The sequence below is a fragment of the Juglans microcarpa x Juglans regia genome, chromosome 8S (assembly GCF_004785595.1).
Source record: "Juglans microcarpa x Juglans regia isolate MS1-56 chromosome 8S, Jm3101_v1.0, whole genome shotgun sequence".
NCBI classification, from domain to species: domain Eukaryota; kingdom Viridiplantae; phylum Streptophyta; class Magnoliopsida; order Fagales; family Juglandaceae; genus Juglans; species Juglans microcarpa x Juglans regia.
Genome location: NC_054609.1, coordinates 5,223,395 through 5,243,413, shown reverse-complemented (window position 1 = coordinate 5,243,413; position 20,019 = coordinate 5,223,395). Strand labels below are relative to the sequence as shown.

At 34.6% G+C, this 20,019-nt stretch overlaps 1 pseudogene; it reads right to left on the bottom strand.

Moving 5' to 3' along the window:
• Positions 1-3,123: 3,123 nt before the first annotated feature.
• Positions 3,124-7,639, bottom strand: LOC121244153 (annotated as a pseudogene).
• Positions 7,640-20,019: the final 12,380 nt, after the last annotated feature.

Below are 20,019 nucleotides of genomic sequence, written 5' to 3'. Positions count from 1 at the left end.
TGACTTATGGGTTTGTAATCAATGGCCTTTCCGAATGACACAATCAGTGCTTCCTGATACCATACATGGTTGGGGTTCAAACTTCCAACTGCTAGGCCTGATGTCCCCTAAAAAGATTGTCTAGGTTAAAAAAAAATAAGACATGAATTTGTAAAGCTTATAGGGTAAAATTTATAGTACCCAACACAACGAAAATGGCTAATAAGTCGAGACTAGGGGTGTAAAAAAAATGAAATCGGTTGAATTGGACTAAATTGAACTGGTGGGTTCGGTCTGGTATTGATTCTTAAGAACCGAATTCGGTCATAAGCCTGTTTGGTGCTATTTTCATATTTTGAAAACCGATTTAAACCGAACCAGATCGATATATATATTAAAATTTTTATATTATACTATATGCTAAATTTCTAATTAATATAATATGAAATTTTAATCTTATTGTTCAAGTCTATTAATCTTATAATATAAAATTCATATAATATTTTATTTAATTAGACACTACTTATACTATACTAATATAATTAGACATTAATGAATTAGTAATTGTTAATAATAAAAACTAAATTCTCGCAATAATTTTAGTGTTGAAAAAATTATAATACTAAACTTATGTAGTACCACAAGTATAAAAGGTAAACTGGAAAAGTCGGACCAAACCGAAATCGATAAAAATCAAAAGCTCTGATTTGATAATGAGCTAGTCTGTATCAGTTCTTAAATTTTCAAAATTAGTGTATACTGGTTTAGTTCCAAAATTTGTCCAAAACTGGACTGGTTACATCCATAGTAAAGAGATAGGGTGGAAATAGGTACTCAATGCAAGGGAGGAATTAACGGCTAGTGACGTTAGTTGTTTTGTTCTTACGCACTTAGCTTTAGTTTGTGATTTGCTGCACCATAAGCCACCACGCATATGGCGACTGCGCATCCAAATGATGTGCGAGTCACGTCATCTACACATCTCGCTTTCGGTGCACGAGGATCTCATGCTCCACCTTGCTTCTCATGCGCCTATGCAACTAACTCCCCATTCCATCGCCTCCCCAACACCCATTAACTAGCAGTCATCTATTGGTGCCCACGGCCACATGCGCTGGCTCAAACATGCGTGTCCACCAAATGTTGTCAGCTTCTCTCTCCCAGAACAACCACCCACCACCATTTATCCCTCCAAACATTCTCACCTCCACTTGGGCATCAAATTCTGGGTATTTTTGACGTTTTATTTGTTTATTTGTGTGTGTGTGTGTGTTTTTTTTTTTTTTTTAGTTGTAAGAGGCTTGATTCGCTATATTTTGTCCACAATCTTCAAGCATGCTTTTTATCCATCAGTCCCTTCCATCATGACCACCTTATACTGCCACTTCCAACGGCTTTTTCGTGCCTCTACAGCTCCAAACCCTACTCACTATTAGGAGTGTAAAAAAAATAGAAAAATTGGTTGAATTGAACTAGTGGGTTTATTCCAGTTCTTAAGAACTAGAACTATCCTAAAATGGTTCAATACTGATTCTTATATTTTGAAAACTGGTTTAAATCAAACCGAACTGGTATATATTTTAAAATTTCTTATATTATATTTATATGCTCAATTGCTAGATAATATAACATAAAATTTTAATATTATTATTCAAGTCTATTAATCCTATAATATAAAATTAATATAATATTTTATATAAGTTAGACACTACTTATACTATACCAGTATATTTAGACACTAATTATATTATTTTAATCTTATTATTCAAGTCTATTAATCTCAATAGTATAATTAGACACTAATGAGTTAGTAATTGTTAATAATAAATATTAAATTCTAGCAATTAAGTTTAGTGTCAAAAAAATTATCATACTAAACTTATATAGTGCCACAAGTGTAAACGATAAACTAGAAAAATTGAACCGGACCAGACTAATGTCGGAAAAACTGAAAGTTCTGATTTTGATGATGAATCGATCCATACTGATTCCTAAATTTTCAAAATCAGTATATACCGTTTGAGTTCAAAAATTTGTCCAAACCCAGACCAAACCGGACTAGTTACACCCCTACTCACTATCACCTTCAAGCGAACCTTTTCCTCGATTGCAAATTGACCATTTAGTTCCATTTCCCCTTTGTTTTTCTATTTCATGCAGTATAATGTTTGTTTTGAGGCATTTGCTAATGTCTCTTGCTTGTTCCTACTGTACATTTAATGTTAGTTAATTTGATATTAGTCATAACAAAAGAAAAAAAATACAAGGGAAGAATTTGTTCCTTTGGAATAATATATCCCTCTCAATATAATCTAATATGAAAATTGTTAGCACAATTGAATAATATTGTATCTATTTTTGCTAAAAGCACAATTTGGACAATGAAACGAATCATCGCCTAACCTCATGCCTACTTGCCCCCATTGATCGGGCGGATGTACTTCCCATCCCACCATCTGATTTCTATCAATAAAACCAATCTAAAGCCTCTCTTGCAAACATTCAGACCCTTCCAAGCATCCTGGCCATTACATAATTCAAAAAGTCATAATAACCGAATCATTAAAACCCACTTGCTCATAGATAAAAGATTAAATTCACAATCTGGATCATGATCAGCCTCTCCATGGGGGATACCCACCGTTGTGGCCTGGGTCTTTAGCCCTCTATTGAGGCTCAACATCATGTTGTGTAGTAGGTTGTTGTAGAGCTCATTGCCCCGCCATGGATCTCAATGTAGATTCATGTTGTCATGCCTTGGGCCGATGCATGAAGAATAAGTAGAAGATGATGAGAAGGACGAGATGAAGAAGAAGAGATTCAGAAAAGGAGAGAGAGGCATGAAGAAGAAAAGGGAGGAAATGAAGGATGTAACTAGGAGGGTAAAAGAAAAAACATGTAGAGCATTCTGGTTATATTATTGTGGGGTGGGAGGGCGAGTATCCTACCCACCCACCTATTTTTTGAGTACAATGACAATTTGTGATCTATAATACTATTCTTGCAAGTTGTAGACATGGTGACTAGATATAATGCCCGATCTTGATTCATGAAATGCTCCTAAAGGAAAATATTTAGTTTACAAGTCAATTGTCCCAATAAATGTATTTCTTGTCTCTCTAAATTGAATGAAAAAAAAATGACATTGCAATTTAAATCCTTGAAAAGAGTTGTTAGTTGCCCTCAAAGAAACCCCAAAGCCTTTATATAAGCTATTTTGATTTCTTTGGTAAACCAACTTTAGAATTTCTATGCCCAAGTGAGTTCTGGAGGTCTATAGGTAAGGATCCCAATCGGGTGACATTAACATAATCTTGAGAACTATGTGCTACTAATCCGAGAATTATCAATCCGAACACTATATACATTTTCATCAACCAACTTTCTTTGTAGTTTGAACCTCTGATATATGGGATTATGAAACTTCGGATCAGCTCCAAAACTGCATTTAGGTACTTAGGTATTACCCATAATAGTGAGAAGTAGTTCTTATTTGGCTCCTCCCATAAAACTTGGATTCAAACATTAAAGATGCAGTGTGTTAGTGCTATTGTTCCACATCTAAAATTTTATTGTTTTACATCTAAAATTTTATTGTTTTATATGCTTGAAAGGGAGTGAAAGAGACAATGATCTCCAAGAATTCCTAAGTATGCTACCTTATTTTTTAATTACATTCCCAATTACTTTCAAACTGAATGTGTAAGATGTTATCATATTAGTACATTTACTTTTACTAACTTTTCATATTTCAGTAAACGATATGTGAGAAAGTCTCAACTACTTGACTGAAAAAATGGTTAAATATTATACATATGATTAATTGTGCACCTACGCGATGCATAGTTGATTCTATAGTAATTTTGAATATAATATTTTTCCGGTTACTAGTTGCAAAGGATAATGTGACTATTTCAAAGAGTTATATATGATCAAGAAAGAGAGAGTACTAATATTGACCTTCCCTTTGTAGTACACATTGTAGTAGAGGACGGGAGAGAAGTGCTCAAAGAATATATTGTCATCGTCATAAGGGACCCTAGGCACCACGTCATTGCAGTAAACATATCTCAGATACCTCACATCATTCTTATTCAACTTTTCCTTCATGTAATCCCCAAACTGCTTGTTGCCAACCCTTGGTTGACCAAATGTATACACTCCCTCCAACTTCTCTAATAACTATGCCTCCTCATGCATGGCTAGAATGGTCACAAACAGAATTGCCAATGCCCCACCCAAGCTGTGTCCTGTTAATATGAATTTAGCTCTCTTGTTCTTCTGCAATATTTCCTTTAGATGCCCTCTTACTTCGTAGTAAGGAAATTGTTTTGGGGGATCACTTCCTTTCTCTATTTCTTTTGGCCAGCCTTTGTCCTTCTGCAAGCCTAGAGCTTTCATAAAGCCACTATGTGCCTTTCCCACGCCTTCAAGCTCAATCCACGACGAGTCCACATCTATCCCAATTGCAATTGGATCAAATGGATCGGTGCCCCTAAACCCAACCATGATTAGGTTAGGGTTATTCTTTGTATCTTCGAACATGATAGCTTGAGTTGAAGGTTGTCCTTCACAAATCTGTCAACCATTTTATTTTTAGACCTGTATGTTTTCTAAATTCCCCAAAAAGAAGAGAAATACTATTGTATTATTGCATCAAAACTAATGTTTTCCGGTTTAAATTAGATAATAAGTTCGCCATAGTTGTTATTCGATTGTCCAAAAACACATAATTTAAGCACAAAATTTCAAGTTTGAGCCTTGCATTTCACATGGGGAGGCAATAGAAAGCATACTTATAATTCTAGTTGAGATCTTTTTTAGTTGTTGATTGAATTAGAGAGTCGGTCGCATAAGGAAATAGACACAATATTAAATGCCTATGTGGGGTCCATGTTGTCCAAAAATCATATATGAATAACATTAATTGTTGAAAAACTCACATGATGTTTCTAATTCTCTCTATTATTGGAGAGGATTTCTATTCACTTAGTACAAAGTATTTTCTAATTTCCCAAAACTTGTTTTCCAACTAATTGTACCAATTGGCTCATGCAACTCATAAACTTACCTCCAGGGAGAAAGAGCAAGTGATTCCTTGACTGCATAATCTTAAAGAATCTTGTCATGTTTTCTTAGCATGTAAGGAGAATTTTTGAGTGTCATTATGATCAAACATGAAAAGCCCTAAATGAAATTTAAAAGAATAGGATAAATAAAACGAATGGACTCCTTAATGGGGGAGGATTGGTGAGATGAACCATCATTGATTATTTTAGAAAATAGTATTTCTTTGTATTTAGAAATGGGGAGAACTCTTAGATCCAATTTAAAATTAGACGAATAAGGATATATTTAATAATGTACGTACAATCTTTTTCACAACTCAAATGAAGCGCTCTCGTATAAAATTTAAAATGTGTAATACTAGATACAATTCTTGAGTGTGCAACTGTAATATTTTAAATTTTGTTTTGGTGATCATTGTGGTTTAAATACTGGAATAGAATTTTTCGATTCCATTACGTTCCCATGTTCCGTTTCGGGATTAACTATATTATATATATATAGATTGATATTTATATGTATATTCAAACTAACAACTAATAAAATGAATACATGTATATGTAAGTGTGTATCATGCATGTGTGGATATTTAAGGAAGAATGATGATTTATAAAATGAATACATGTTGAAAAAATCATAAACTTGAGTTGAGACACAAAAACTAAAAGAAAAAAAAATAGAGAATTTATTAAAAATAGTGATATTTAAAGAGAGAATGAGAGGACACATTTAAAGTAAAAAAAAAAAAAAATAGAATTATATAAATGCCTTTTATATTCGAGAATTAATTAAATATCTGCTAGATTTAAATTTATAAAACCGCAATTAAAACAGTTCGGAAAGGAATGGAGCCCGAAGAATGGCTAGAATTTGATCGGAATGGACAAAATGGACCGAAACGGGCCGAAATTTAGAGCGAAACAAAATGAGAAGTTGTGGTGTACATGATACTACACCAGAACGGAATATCATTTCTCATAAGATTATTCTAAGGATTTTGAAATGAAGAAAGATGTCCAAATTGTCTTGTAATTTGACAAGTGTTGGAATCCTTCCGGTTGTTGCCAAGTTTGACGTGCAAGTTGTGTTTCTACATGTTTCCCATCTTCTGCAACTGAAATTTCTTCTTAGTCATCATCGACTAATGCCTTCATTCTTTACTCTCATTATTAGTTAAAGACAAATTAGTCCAACTTTTAGACAAAGTAAATATTATCAGCCCTTGATTACATCAGCTGACTTATCTTGTAGTAATTTTAACTTGAAAACCCCAAATTAACTTCGAATTGCCATATTATAATCTCATCTTACTGTACTGCTTAGCCAGATATACATTTCTATGGGTAGAATCATGCATTATTGATTATGCATATCACATGTACACGTCATCCAAAGAGAATATATATCACATTAATTACATGCCACGATATATATATATATACACACACATATGTATGTATGTATGTATGTATAAAATATGAGCATGTGAATGATCAATATCAGACATGATGATAAGCTAGAATATTGGGTCATCATTGAGATAGACCCGGATAATAATAATAATGTACTGTTGCAGCCCTCCGTTAATTCAACTCCGATCTGGTTCATATGGAGAAGAAATTCATAGAAAGTGTGGAACCCATATATATGATTATGATCATGATCATTCTATATCTTGTTATTAATTGGATTCAATAGCTTATAACATGCATGAAATCATGTATCAAATGCATTTGATTCATAGAGTTTCGAGGATATTGTATCAACTCATAGTTCTATAACATATTCGGGAATTAATTGTACGAGAGATCTAGGTTGATTCGCACGTACCGTTCCAGAAGTTGGAGGGAGAGAGAGAGAGAGAGAGAGAGAGAGAGAGAGAGAGAGAGAATCATCATCATATAAGGAGAAATTAACTTAAACAGATATATATTTTTTTCATATTAATATAATATTATACGTACTTTCCAGTGATCTCTGATTATGGTATGAACAAATTCTGCATTTTGGTATGACAATTTGGAAGCCATCATTGCAAGCGAAGCATTATATTTATTGTGATCATCTTGTCTAACGCTTTTGTCTAACTCCACTCTTCCATCATGACATCCCACAATAGATGTGAACGTTGCCGATGATGGATCAGGCAGCACCACCTCTCCTGCATAAATTAATCCAACCCATGATCAGTTTCAGGAATTTAGCAATTCAGTAGTACTGTTTAATCCATTAATGATTCATAGAACTATAAAAAATGGGAAAAGAATAATGTAAAATTAAAACCTGTAAAGAACTTAAAAAACAGCTTGAGAAATCCTCCGTTTCTTAAGAGAAGATTCAGCCACAGCTCCAGCATATTCCCTATCAGAACCAGAGGTTTTCCATAGAGAAGGAGTAGTTTCTGCACGAGAAGGGAGTTGAAGATGTACCATCGGCGCCAAAAATCTGCCTCTAGAGATTCCGTGCAGTCGAGGAATCCACTTGTTTCTGAGTAGTCAGCGAAAAGGAGAAAGCGAACAAGATCATAGAAGGTCGCCTCTTCTGGCTTAAGCAGCAGAAAATGGTCACTGAATTGTCTCTCGTATGGCTTCATAACTCAGAAGCAATGAAGAAGATGATATATATATATATATATCTATATATGTATAATTTATTGGGTCTCCGACGATGGCAAGAAGAAAGAGACGACGGCACGCTTCAGCCGTCGTCTTGATATTTTTCTAATGGTTCCTAAAATGGAGGATCGTTTCAGCCGCGTGAACATGCGAAGATTGAGAACAAGAACCAGTATCCGTCGTTGCCGTGATGCAAGGGCTAGGTAGCTAGCTTTACACGAGTACACCCAATGGGAAGTTGCCATCTCAGTTATACATTTGTTTGTGAAAAGAGTAATATTAGATATAGTTATAGAATCAGTAAGTACCATACAATCATTTTAAAAAATAGTGATATTTATTATTAAATTATTATTTTTTTATGTAGATCCCATATTTACTTAAATTTTTCGAAAAAATTTATATATTACATGCATATTTTACGACTGTAAATATATTTCTCTCGAGAAAAACCATGAGAACAAGGGCAGACCTACTTTGATGGTCCCCCAAAAATTTTCAAAAACATGATTTAGTATATGGTTTTTTTTTTTAAATATCTTAATATAAAGATAATTCCCCCCCCCCCCCAAAAAAAACATTTAAAAAAATCTCATTTACTACTTAATTATCTAGGTTTCTTTTAGTTTTTTAATAATTTTTTCATACTTACACATATTTTTTGTCCTTAATAAAATCTCACTTTTTTTTTTTCATCTCATAAGTGGCAAGAAAATGTCTTCATATCTTTTTATAAGCTATTTGGTAAATTTACAACTTAATTTTTCTTATTTATTTACACTTTTCATTTCAAGTCTCTCACTAGCTAGCTTGTTTGGATTAGTTTTGTTAGTAAGTACACATATACTACTATCGAGTTAACAATTAGGAGTGAATGCATGCAACAAATCTCACATTGCTATTTCTATCTATATTATAGAGATTTTACAATATTCAATCTTAGATTCAATAAATTTTTTTATCTTTGTGTACTTAATTTTTATCATTTGCTTCAAAAAATCTTACTTGATTATTTCTATCTTAATTTTTATCGTTCACTTGAGTTCGATAGAGTTCAAGTGAGAGGTTTAGTTGGGTAGCTTTAATAATTTAGTTTGTCCCTAGATAACAACCATATATGGTTAACGTTAAATGTCGGTGACATACGTTATTACCTTAAATTTTAGTTTTTGTTCACCTCTATATACGAAACACTTTGCTAATCACCCCTACGCACTAAATCCTAGTTCTGCCCCGTAGGAGAGCATCACGTTTTTCTGACTTTTCAAGAAAATCATGTGTTTTGTGTTTTTAGGAGATCGAGTGAGTACATCATGCATGATGCCGCCCACGTGGCTTGTTCAACCCAGTTTCTTTCCGTAAAGAAATGCTTCATCTACGAAATTTTCTCGTTAAAATTCCAAACTTTTAACATATTGATCACATTAGCATCTAATATAGGGTCAAAAGTACATATAGAAGAAAGATGATAATCCGATAATAAAACTAAAATAGTGTAATATCGTTTAAATGATTTAAAATCATGGGATATTGTGACGCCCCGACTCCCACATACAAAAAAAACAAGGGAATCGTAACGTCAGGATGATGACAACACAGTCACGCATCCCAACGAAATGTGCTCAAGTGTGTGTGCAACATGCAAAGGTGCACAATAAAAGTCGCAGCGGATAATATAAATAAGTCAACTAAGTACCAGAAATTTAAATACAAATATTTAACACAATTTATCTTTAAAAATTATACAGTCATCCCAAATATAATACAAAAGGTAAATACATAAATTGATAAAAACATAACTCACTAAACAGGAGCAATCCCAGATCACTCCTCCAACGGAGCCAAGCTAAGGCTCGTCATCATCATCTGCATCAAAATCTGCGATACCATAAAATGGTACCACAGGTAAGTATAAACCAAACAACTATCGGGATAAAAATACATTAATGCAACCAACAATATAACAAAATACATTTAGCCATAAAATACCATTTTTTCCCAGAAAAATGATTATTTTCAACACACGCCAAAAATCTCATTTTGGCCCAAAATATCCGTAAAACATTTTCCCATAAAATGATTCACACAAACAACCCATTTATCGGACACTATAGGCAGGAATCGCAGGCGGGACTCTACCACCGTCCCTGCTTACCACCATCCCTACGGCGTGCACCGTAGGCGGGAATCACAGGCGGGACACAACCACCATCCCTACCGCGTGCACCGTAGGCGGGAATCGCAGGCGGGACTCTACCACCATCCCTGCTTACCACCATCCCTACAGTTCCTTTACACACAATGAATACTTAACAGAGCACTGTAGGCGGGAATCACAGGCGGGACTCTACCACCATCCCTACCGCGTGCACCGTAGGCGGGAATCACAGGCGGGACACAACCATCATCCCTGCTTACCACCATCCCTACCGCGTGCATTGTAGGCGGGAATCGCAGGCGGGACTCTACCACCATCCCTGCTTACCACCATCCCTACAGTCTCTTTTACTTTTACTCACATGAAAATCCAATTTTCAATAAACACATGAAGATGTATGCAATCATGCGAAAATCCAGTTTTCTTTACAAACATGATCATGCATGCAGTATGCGATGTACATGAACAAGCCATAACCAACAACCAACAACCACAATTCACAATGCAAACAAACACAACTCCGTCCACAATCTATCCGACCCTCGAAACTCCTCGGACTCAGTCCGGCAAAACAAACCAATTCACAGATAATATGTGTTAGTGCAAAAATATATTTAAGTCACGAAAGTTCTTTAAGGAAAATACTTACAGTGCAATATAACAATTTTCGAAGGATCACGAAGTTGAAAAATGCGACGTTTGAGCAACACCACAGTGTAAAATACACTGTGGTCGTGGGTCACAAATACCAACTTTCAAACGGAGACAAACGAAGACCCAAGATTGATAGGGTAGGGCCTAGGGAGGTCGGTGAAGCCAATGGTGGTGGTAGTTTGCCGTGGGTGGCGGCGAAATGGGCGGTAGAAGACCAAAAAGCCCAAAACGGAAATAGAGTTGGATGTGCTTCACCGGTGACAGATCGGAGGTGGGGTTGGGTCCAATGGGTTGCCAAGAGGTCGAGGATCATGTGGTAAGAAGATGGTGGCCAATGGTGGTGCGACGGCGACGCAGCGGCGGAAAGAGTGTTGCGGCTTCAATGGGCTCGTGGTGGCTAACGACGGCGCGAATGGAGCTGGAAACGGAGGTGTGGCGTCGCCGGTGGTTGGGGGAGCTGGGGAGCCGGGCGGTGTCGACCACTGCCGGCGCACGGCGGCGGGCTGGGGGAGAGGAAGAACGGACGGAGAGAGAGAGGGAGGGAGAGGGAGTTGCGCGCGCGGGGAGGAGAAATAAGGAGGAAAGAAAAGAAAAAAGAAAAAAAAGAAAAGAAAGAAATGAAAAGGAGAGGAAAGAAAAATAGAGGGAAAAGAAATGAGGTCCAATCCTCATAACTTGGGTCACAAAAATGATCCAACGGAGATGATTTTAAAACCACAAGTTAAATAAAATAATTTAAACGTAATGGTAAATTCAAATTGAAATAATTAAATCCCACAGTAACTAAATAAATATTAAAAACAATTTAAATGCATAACAATAAATAAATATTAAGAAAGCACATAAAAATAATTTTCACCAAATTAAAATCATAGAAATAAACTCATTAAAAAATCCAACCAATTTTAAAATACGAGAATAAAATTTAAATAAATAAAAATAATCCTTTAGTAAAAATACACTAAAATGCAGGGTGTTACATCCTCCCCCCCTTAAATAAAATTTCGTCCTCGAAATTGGCAAGGTCAACATTAAGACTAAGACAGGAATAAGATTCAACAAAGAGCAGACTAAGAATATACCGCCAAAATAGTCCGGCAAAGCCACTCTATAAGCAACAAGCCCAACCTTCTCTACGATCTGCAAATGGCCAACATATCTTGGACTAAGCTTTCCTTTCTTATCAAAGCGCTTAACGCCTTTCATAGGAGAGACTTTAAGATAAACTCAATCACCTACTTCAAAGGATAAGTCTCTTCTTCTTGTATCTGCATAACTCTTCTGGCGATTTTGCGCTTCCGCCATTTAGTCCTTATAAACTGAACTTGATCCTTCATTCAACCAACTAGATGCTCAAACTCCAAAAGAAAGTATAGCCTCAAAAATTTAAATTCCTAGGTAACCTCAAGTCACAATTAATTCCTGAATATAATCACAATAACTATTCCCAACCATGATTCATTGAGTAACCCACTTCAATTGCACACTTCGATCGACTCACCAAAAACTCCAAGCCAAGGTCTCTTGAATTACTACTATTGTGTTGACTCCTCTTCCACACCAACCAAAACAACTTCTTCCAAACCAAATGAGACTAGGACCTATACTCTCCGAAATCCATGACCACTCACCACTACTATACATCAATCTTACGCACCCTTAGCCAAAACCAAAAATGCTCCAAATGTGCAAGTGATCATCATTACCATCTATTATCCTTAAAATTGATATGGATTAAATCATTAACCTGTCACTGTAACCTCAAGCTAAAAACAATTATTAACCGAACTAGATCAACATCTTCCATCTCCAAAGAAATTCTCCCCTAAAAAAAAAATTCTCATATCAGTAACTTAACTCAGATTAATCCTATTTTAATTCAGCCATTCAACTCTGAAATTCTAAAACCTTAACCCAGATATAAATCATTTCTTGAAATGCTCAAGATCGATGAACTTAAATCTAAAACATTCGCCTTATAAAACTTGTAAATTCTAAAATCTTAAATGTTATCAAATTACTTATTGAGGTCGGCAAGATCAAAAACTTCTAATCTAAGTAATCCCTTAATTGCTTGTTGAACCTACCAGCTTAAATCTCATAACTTATTTTCTAAAAACTATGGGGCCTCAAACCTTAGATGAACTTCTCATAAATCTAACATTGAGATTCGTTGAACTTACAACCTCCTACCCCAAAGACTCATTACCTAAATTCTACGGAACCTAAATTCTCAATTATCCTAAGCAATTAAAAACTATTCCCCTCCTTAGCAGCAACTTGAGTACCTAATCCAAAGAGTTCACCCAGACCTTGATGTTCAAGCCTTGATATTAAAACAACCAATCACCAAGAGTTCAGGCCTACTATACCAATGTTTAAGCCTAACAATGGCCTTCTCAGTCGTACCATCTTCCTGTCATAACATAGCCCTTAACCGCCTTTCAATTTCGAACAAAACAAAATAAAATAAAATTTCATAAATAAAATAACATACGACAAAATGCATAAAACCAATGAAGTAGTTCACAATAAAATAAATAAAACAATAAAATAATCCGACATAAAATAAAACAATTAAATTAAAATGACATACAATAAAATAAATAAACAACAAAATTATTATACAATAAAATAAATAAACAACAGAATTATTATACAATAAAATAAATAAAGCCAATAAAACCATACTCAACCAAAGGTAAACACTAATTAAAGCAATAAAATCAAATAAATCAAATAACATCAATTAACATAAAATAAAATAGCAATAAACTCATAATATAAAATAAATAACTTAACTTACACCACTTAAACAAAAAATTTTATTATTTTAAAATAATAAAAATAATTTTCTGGTACTATCCTAAGGGACATGTGGTTTTACCCAGAGCCGAATTGCTCTGATACCACCTGTGACGCCCCGACTCCCACATACAAAAAAAACAAGCGAATCGTGACGTCAGGATGATGACAACACGTTCACGCATCCCAAAGAAATGTGCTCAAGTGTGTGTGCAACATGCAAAGGTGCACAATAAAAGTCACAGCGGATAATATAAATAAGTCAACTAAGTACCAGAAATTTAAATACAAATATTTAACACAATTTATCTTTAAAAATTATACAGTCATCCCAAATATAATACAAAAGGTAAATACATAAATTGATAAAAACATAACTCACTAAACAGGAGCAATCCCAGATCACTCCTCCAACGGAGCCAAGCTAAGACTCGTCATCATCATCTGCATCAAAATCTGCGATACCATAAAATGGTATCACATGTAAGTATAAACCAAACAACTATCGGGATAAAAATACATTAATGCAACCAACAATATAACAAAATACATTTAGCCATAAAACACCATTTTTTTCCAGAAAGATGATTATTTCCAACACACGCCAAAAATCCCATTTTGGCCCAAAATATCCGTAAAACATTTTCCCATAAAATGATTCACACAAACAACCCATTTATCGGACACTGTAGACGGGAATCGCAGGCGGGACTCTACCACCGTTCCTGCTTACCACCATCCCTACGGCATGCACCGTAGGCGGGAATCACAGGCGGGACACAACCACCATCCCTGCTTACCACCATCCCTACCGCGTGCACCGTAGGCGGGAATCGCAGGTGGGACTCTACCACCATCCCTGCTTACCACCATCCCTACAGTTCCTTTACACACAATGAATACTTAACAGAACACTGTAGGCGGGAATCACAGGCGGGACTCTAGCACCGTCCCTGCTTACCACCATCCCTACCGCGTGCACCGTAAGCGGGAATCACAGGCGGGACACAACCACTATCCATGCTTACCACCATCCCTACCGCGTGTACCGTAGGCGGGAATCGCAGGCGGGACTCTACCACCATCCCTGCTTACCACCATCCCTACAGTCTCTTTTACTTTTACTCACATGAAAATCTAATTTTCAATAAACACATGAACATGTATGCAATCATGCGAAAACCCAGTTTTCTTTACAAACATGATCATGCATGCAGTATGCGATGTACATGAACAAGCCATAACCAACAACCAACAACCACAATTCACAATGCAAACAAACACAATTCCGTCCACAATCCATCCGACCCCCGAAATTCCTCGGACTCAGTCCGGCAAAACAAACCAATTCATAGACAATATGTGTTAGTGCAAAAATATATTTAAATCACGAAAGTTCTTTAAGAAAAATACTTACAGTGCAATATAACAATTTCCGAAGGATCACGAAGTTGAAAAATGCGACGTTTGAGCAACACCACAGTGTAAAATACACTGTGGCCGTGGGTCACAAATACCAACTTTCAAACAGAGACAAACGAAGACCCAAGATTGATAGGGTAGGGCCTAGGGAGGTCGGTGAAGCCAATGGTGGTGGTAGTTTGCCGTGGGTGGCGGCGAAATGGGCGGTAGAAGACCAAAAAGCCCAAAACGGAAATAGAGTTGGATGTGCTTCACCGGTGACAGATCGGAGGTGGGGTTGGGTCCAATGGGTTGCCAAGAGGTCGAGGATCATGTGGTAAGAAGATGGTGGCTAATGGTGGTGCGACGGCGGCACAGCAGCGGAAAGAGTGTCGCGGCTTCAATGGGCTCGTGGTGGCTAACGGCGGTGCGAATGGAGCTGGAAACGGAGGTGTGGCGTCGCCGGTGGCTGGGGGAGCTGGGGAGCGGGGCGGTGTCGACCACCGCCGGCGCACGGCGGCGGGCTGGGGGAGAGGAAGAACGGACGGAGAGAGAGAGGGAGGGAGAGGGAGTTGCGCGCGCGGGGAGGAGAAATAAGGAGGAAAGAAAAGAAAAAAGAAAAAAAAGAAAAGAAAGAAAAGAAAAGGAGAGGAAAGAAAAATAGAGGGAAAAGAAATGAGGTCCAATCCTCATAACTTGGGTCACAAAAATGATCCAACGGAGATGATTTTAAAACCACAAGTTAAATAAAATAATTTAAACGTATGGTAAATTCAAATTGAAATAATTAAATCCCACAGTAATTAAATAAATATTAAAAGCAATTTAAATGCATAACAATAAATAAATATTAAGAAAACACATAAAAATAATTTTCACCAAATTAAAATCATAGAAATAAACTCATTAAAAAATCCAACCAATTTTAAAATACGAGAATAAAATTTAAATAAATAAAAATAATTCTTTAGTAAAAATACACTAAAATGCAGGGTGTTACAGATATATTCCAATTGTAACATGGTTTATTTAATATAGTCTATAGTAATATCAAAATTGATTAATAATTTGAAACCCCGGTACTGTTAGCTAAAAGTAATGGAAAGGTGGAAACTTCCAACCTGTCTTGATCTTAAATTAATTAAATTATTCTATTCTCAAGCAGTATATATGTAGAACACATCATTTACAATATCATTTAACTGGCCAGATCTGATTTATAATATTTAAATTTTAATATTTATGATTTTCGAAATCAAATTATGTCAGTTAAATATTTTATTTGGTGTATAGATCTACACAAGGAATTGAATTTTTTAAATTAATTATTGTCCGAGTCTTTCAAATTTTAAATGTCGTGACACCTATTTTATAATTCTCACAAATTCAAACCCCAAATCCTTAATTAAAACCAATCCAATCAAGAATGTCGATCAATCCACCACAAATTTGAGAGAAAAAAATTGTTAGAACTTCAGAGTTTATTTTTTTAGATGTAGAAACAGAAATTTTAAGGATATTTTTTTAATTATTATGTTAAAACTGTTAATACTAAACATGTTTCATTATACTAAATTCCATAAATTTCAATCATAAATTCCTCCTTCAACATGTCCTATAGTCACGCCTACCTAGGATTTGAGAATTGACTGACATTAAAGGTCTGAGATTAGACAAGAAAGGTATCAGAAGTACTCTTTTTTCATTGGGTACGCACGTTGGTTAACAGAAGTCTGACCAATCGGATGTGGGTTTGGTTTTGACTTTCTTAAAGCAGAAAACGTCAAGAAAGTAACAATCCAAAAAACGTGCTTCATATGTATGAAAAACTTACACGCACGTACATACCATTTGCGGATACATGAATTGAATGACAAATTCAATATCCAAAAAAAACCACGTAAACGCACCTTATGCTCGATATATGTTGTATGGCATACTTCAAGAAGTATATCATTGAACTCTTGGGAAAGAATACATTAACTCCTATATATCAAACTGTTACCCAATTTGTAATCATCTCTCTAAACTATCAATTTTAGAAACTACCTTTCAAACTATAAGGAAATATGTAACTCGATATCGTGTCACATATTATCACTCTACTATAACAAATTAGCATTTTTCCTACGAGTGATTTTGCTGCAATTAGTCCATATATTTGCCAAAAATGACTTTTTCCCGTGACTTCAAGTCATAGCTGACTCCTCGGAAATTGGTGGCAAAATATAGTACTTAAACCTGCGAAGTGAAATGTATGTTGGAAATACTCTTGTTTCCAACAATTTTTGTCCTCGCAAAAAGTACAAAATTTCATTACAAAAAGTATGCCAACCATGGTTAACTGGGGTCGGAAAAAGTAATTTTTTTTCCCTGTGAGTTTTTTGGTCGCCAGACAATGTAAGTCATAATGTTGAGAGTTTTGTTCTGGAATGCCTATTTGTAGCGATTTTATCGCTGCAAGTATGCATTTGCCACCAAAAAATTTATTATGGTCGCAAATAATTATTTGTTGTGATGAAGACTGCTGTAAATAGACATTTGCGACAAAAAAAAAAAAATATTTGCGATGATTTATGATCGCCAGAAATAGTCTTTTATGAGATAAGAAAAAAAAAATACTAGTAAAACAATATCAGAGCCTTATACCTAAAACACAAAAATGTGAACAATATATTACCAATACACTAAGGTCATAGATTAAAAGCAAAATACTAGTGAAACAATATCACAAGCTTATACCCTTACCTAAAACACATCAAGAATGTGAACAATATATTACAAATACACTAAGCTCATAGATTAATAAACAATAAAAAAAATAGTACAATAATTGAAATAGACCCGATAAATCTCAGCCAACCTCTCCATGGTATACTGCCAACCTCTCCATGGTATACTTTTTACCAAGCAATTGGAGATTCATATTGAGAAGATATTGGAATACAATTAACAATTTCTAGGTAGTTTGAAAAGAAAGGAAAAAAAAAATAAGCACAAGTACTAAACCATGGAAAAATGCACTGAATGAGTAAAAGAGCAAAAGAAAAAACTTCTACGTTAGCCTAACACATGCACAGTTCACCTAACAGTTTTCTGCCACGAGACATTGAAAACACATTTAATAAAGTTAAGATATTAGCTTTAGAATCAGTAGTCCTTAACCTTATCGAAGCCAAAAAAAAAAAAATAATCAAAATGTTATATTTGAATGCAACATACTATCAAATACCTTGGCATTCTCTCCAAATTCTTTCTTGTAGAATTTGATTGAACCAGTATATTACAAATACACTAAAAAAGAATACGAACAAGTACTAGCATTGGAATACAAACAACAATTTCTATGTAGTTTGAAAAGAAAGGGAAATAAACAAAGAAGCACAAGTACTAAACCATTGAAAAATGCACTGAATGAATAAAAGAGCACCTTTAACACAACCCTAAAGCACACATGATGAAAACAATTAAAGGAGTTGGAACCTTCAACACTCTCTCTTCCAATGCATGTTCACATTACTTGCCTTTATTTAAGCCTCAAATCAATGTGTATTCCTACAATTGAACAACAGCCAAAGTTCAGCATTTATCAATCAAAAAGAAAGAAACTAGCATAAAATAAATTTGATTGAAATGTATCAACCAAGATAGTCATTCCCATCTTCAAAGAATGTAAAAGGTTTGAATCAAGTTTCAATCTTTGGCTATAATTAATTTTAGCTCAATTTTAAGTGTCTCTCTCAATACATGATTTTGATAAGAAGCAATTCCACATCTAGCTGTGTGAAAACTTGTCCTCCAAAGGAGATCTTCATATCAAAAACACCTGTAGAGATGAGATAAAAACTTGAATCACAAAATCCATTAAATATCGCTCAAAAATTAAACCAAAGACCATTAACATCTGCTAAAATAGTTGTGAACTTTGAGGTAAATCATAGAATGATCCTGACATAACACTAAGGTTGCGTTTGGATGTTGAAGTGAGTTGAGTTGAGATGATAAAATATTATTAGAATATTATTTTTTAATATTATTATTATTTTAGAATTTGAAAAAGTTGAATTGTTTATTATATTTTGTGTTAGAATTTGAAAAAGTTGTAATGATGAGTTGAGAGGTATTTAGTAACCAAACGTACCCGAACAGAACTAGATATGAATTTCATCCCTAGACTGTGATTCACATAACAGAAAAGCAATAATAAAGCATAACACAATGCTAAAATAGAACACTATGCATATTTATAGTTTGCAATACATGCATACAATAAACAAAAAAGGGACACAAAGAATCAAGGAACTCACCTACTGGTAACTATGAAAGCAAAACCCAACCAGAACTGATCTCACTCATAATTCGTTAACATTTAAACCTTGATTTGCCTAGGTAAAAGAAAATAAACTGCTTAGTGCCTAATTTTCTTTAAAAAGTCTCTTGAATAACAATACTGACATTTGTGATATTAACATTTGTAATGCCCTGATCCCGGAGGTCCTGAGAGTTAGTATTTGTAACCTAAAATCATCTCCAATAACAAATTTATAAACTCCCAATTCCTCATAAAATATAAACTCATTTATTCAAAACCAAAATATATGCTCCTCCCCTGTGACACCAAGGAAATACCTCAATAAAATATATTAAAATCTCCAAAAAAACTCATATATATCCATGACTCCGAAATGCCAAAATAAGATAAAATAATAAATCCACTAAATAAGATTTTCCAATAAATGCTTGTACCATTTGCATTTATTCCTCTACGACCATCAAACCTTGCTAACACTTCCTATTCTTGCCTTCCAGCTGAGGCATCGAAATTATCTTGAAAATATTGTGAGGATAAGAGGTGAGTTACCAATAATTCAGTAAGAAGGGAACATATATTAGTGTGCAAACATTAGCATTTATAGAGACCAGAAACAAAAAAGTTGGTACTATAGGTGTAAATTTTAACTGAAAAACCGAACCGGTGGAAAGGGTTTTGGACCGGTCCAGTCTGGAACCGGTTTCTAAAATGCAAAAATAGGCCGGAAATGTTCTGGTTCTGGTTCTATAAATTTTAGGATCGGATCGGACTGATTCACTATAATATATATTTAAATTAATTTTTAATATTATATAATATATAATAATAAAAATTATAATTATATATGATAATATATATTATAATTATATATAAGATATTATATAATTATCACTTTGACCATATATTATTATATAGTATTAATATCACTATTAGTATAGTATATGGTATTAGTAATAATTAGTATCAATGTATTATTATTAATATATTTTCCATAATGTATAACATATAGTATTAGTATCACTATATCA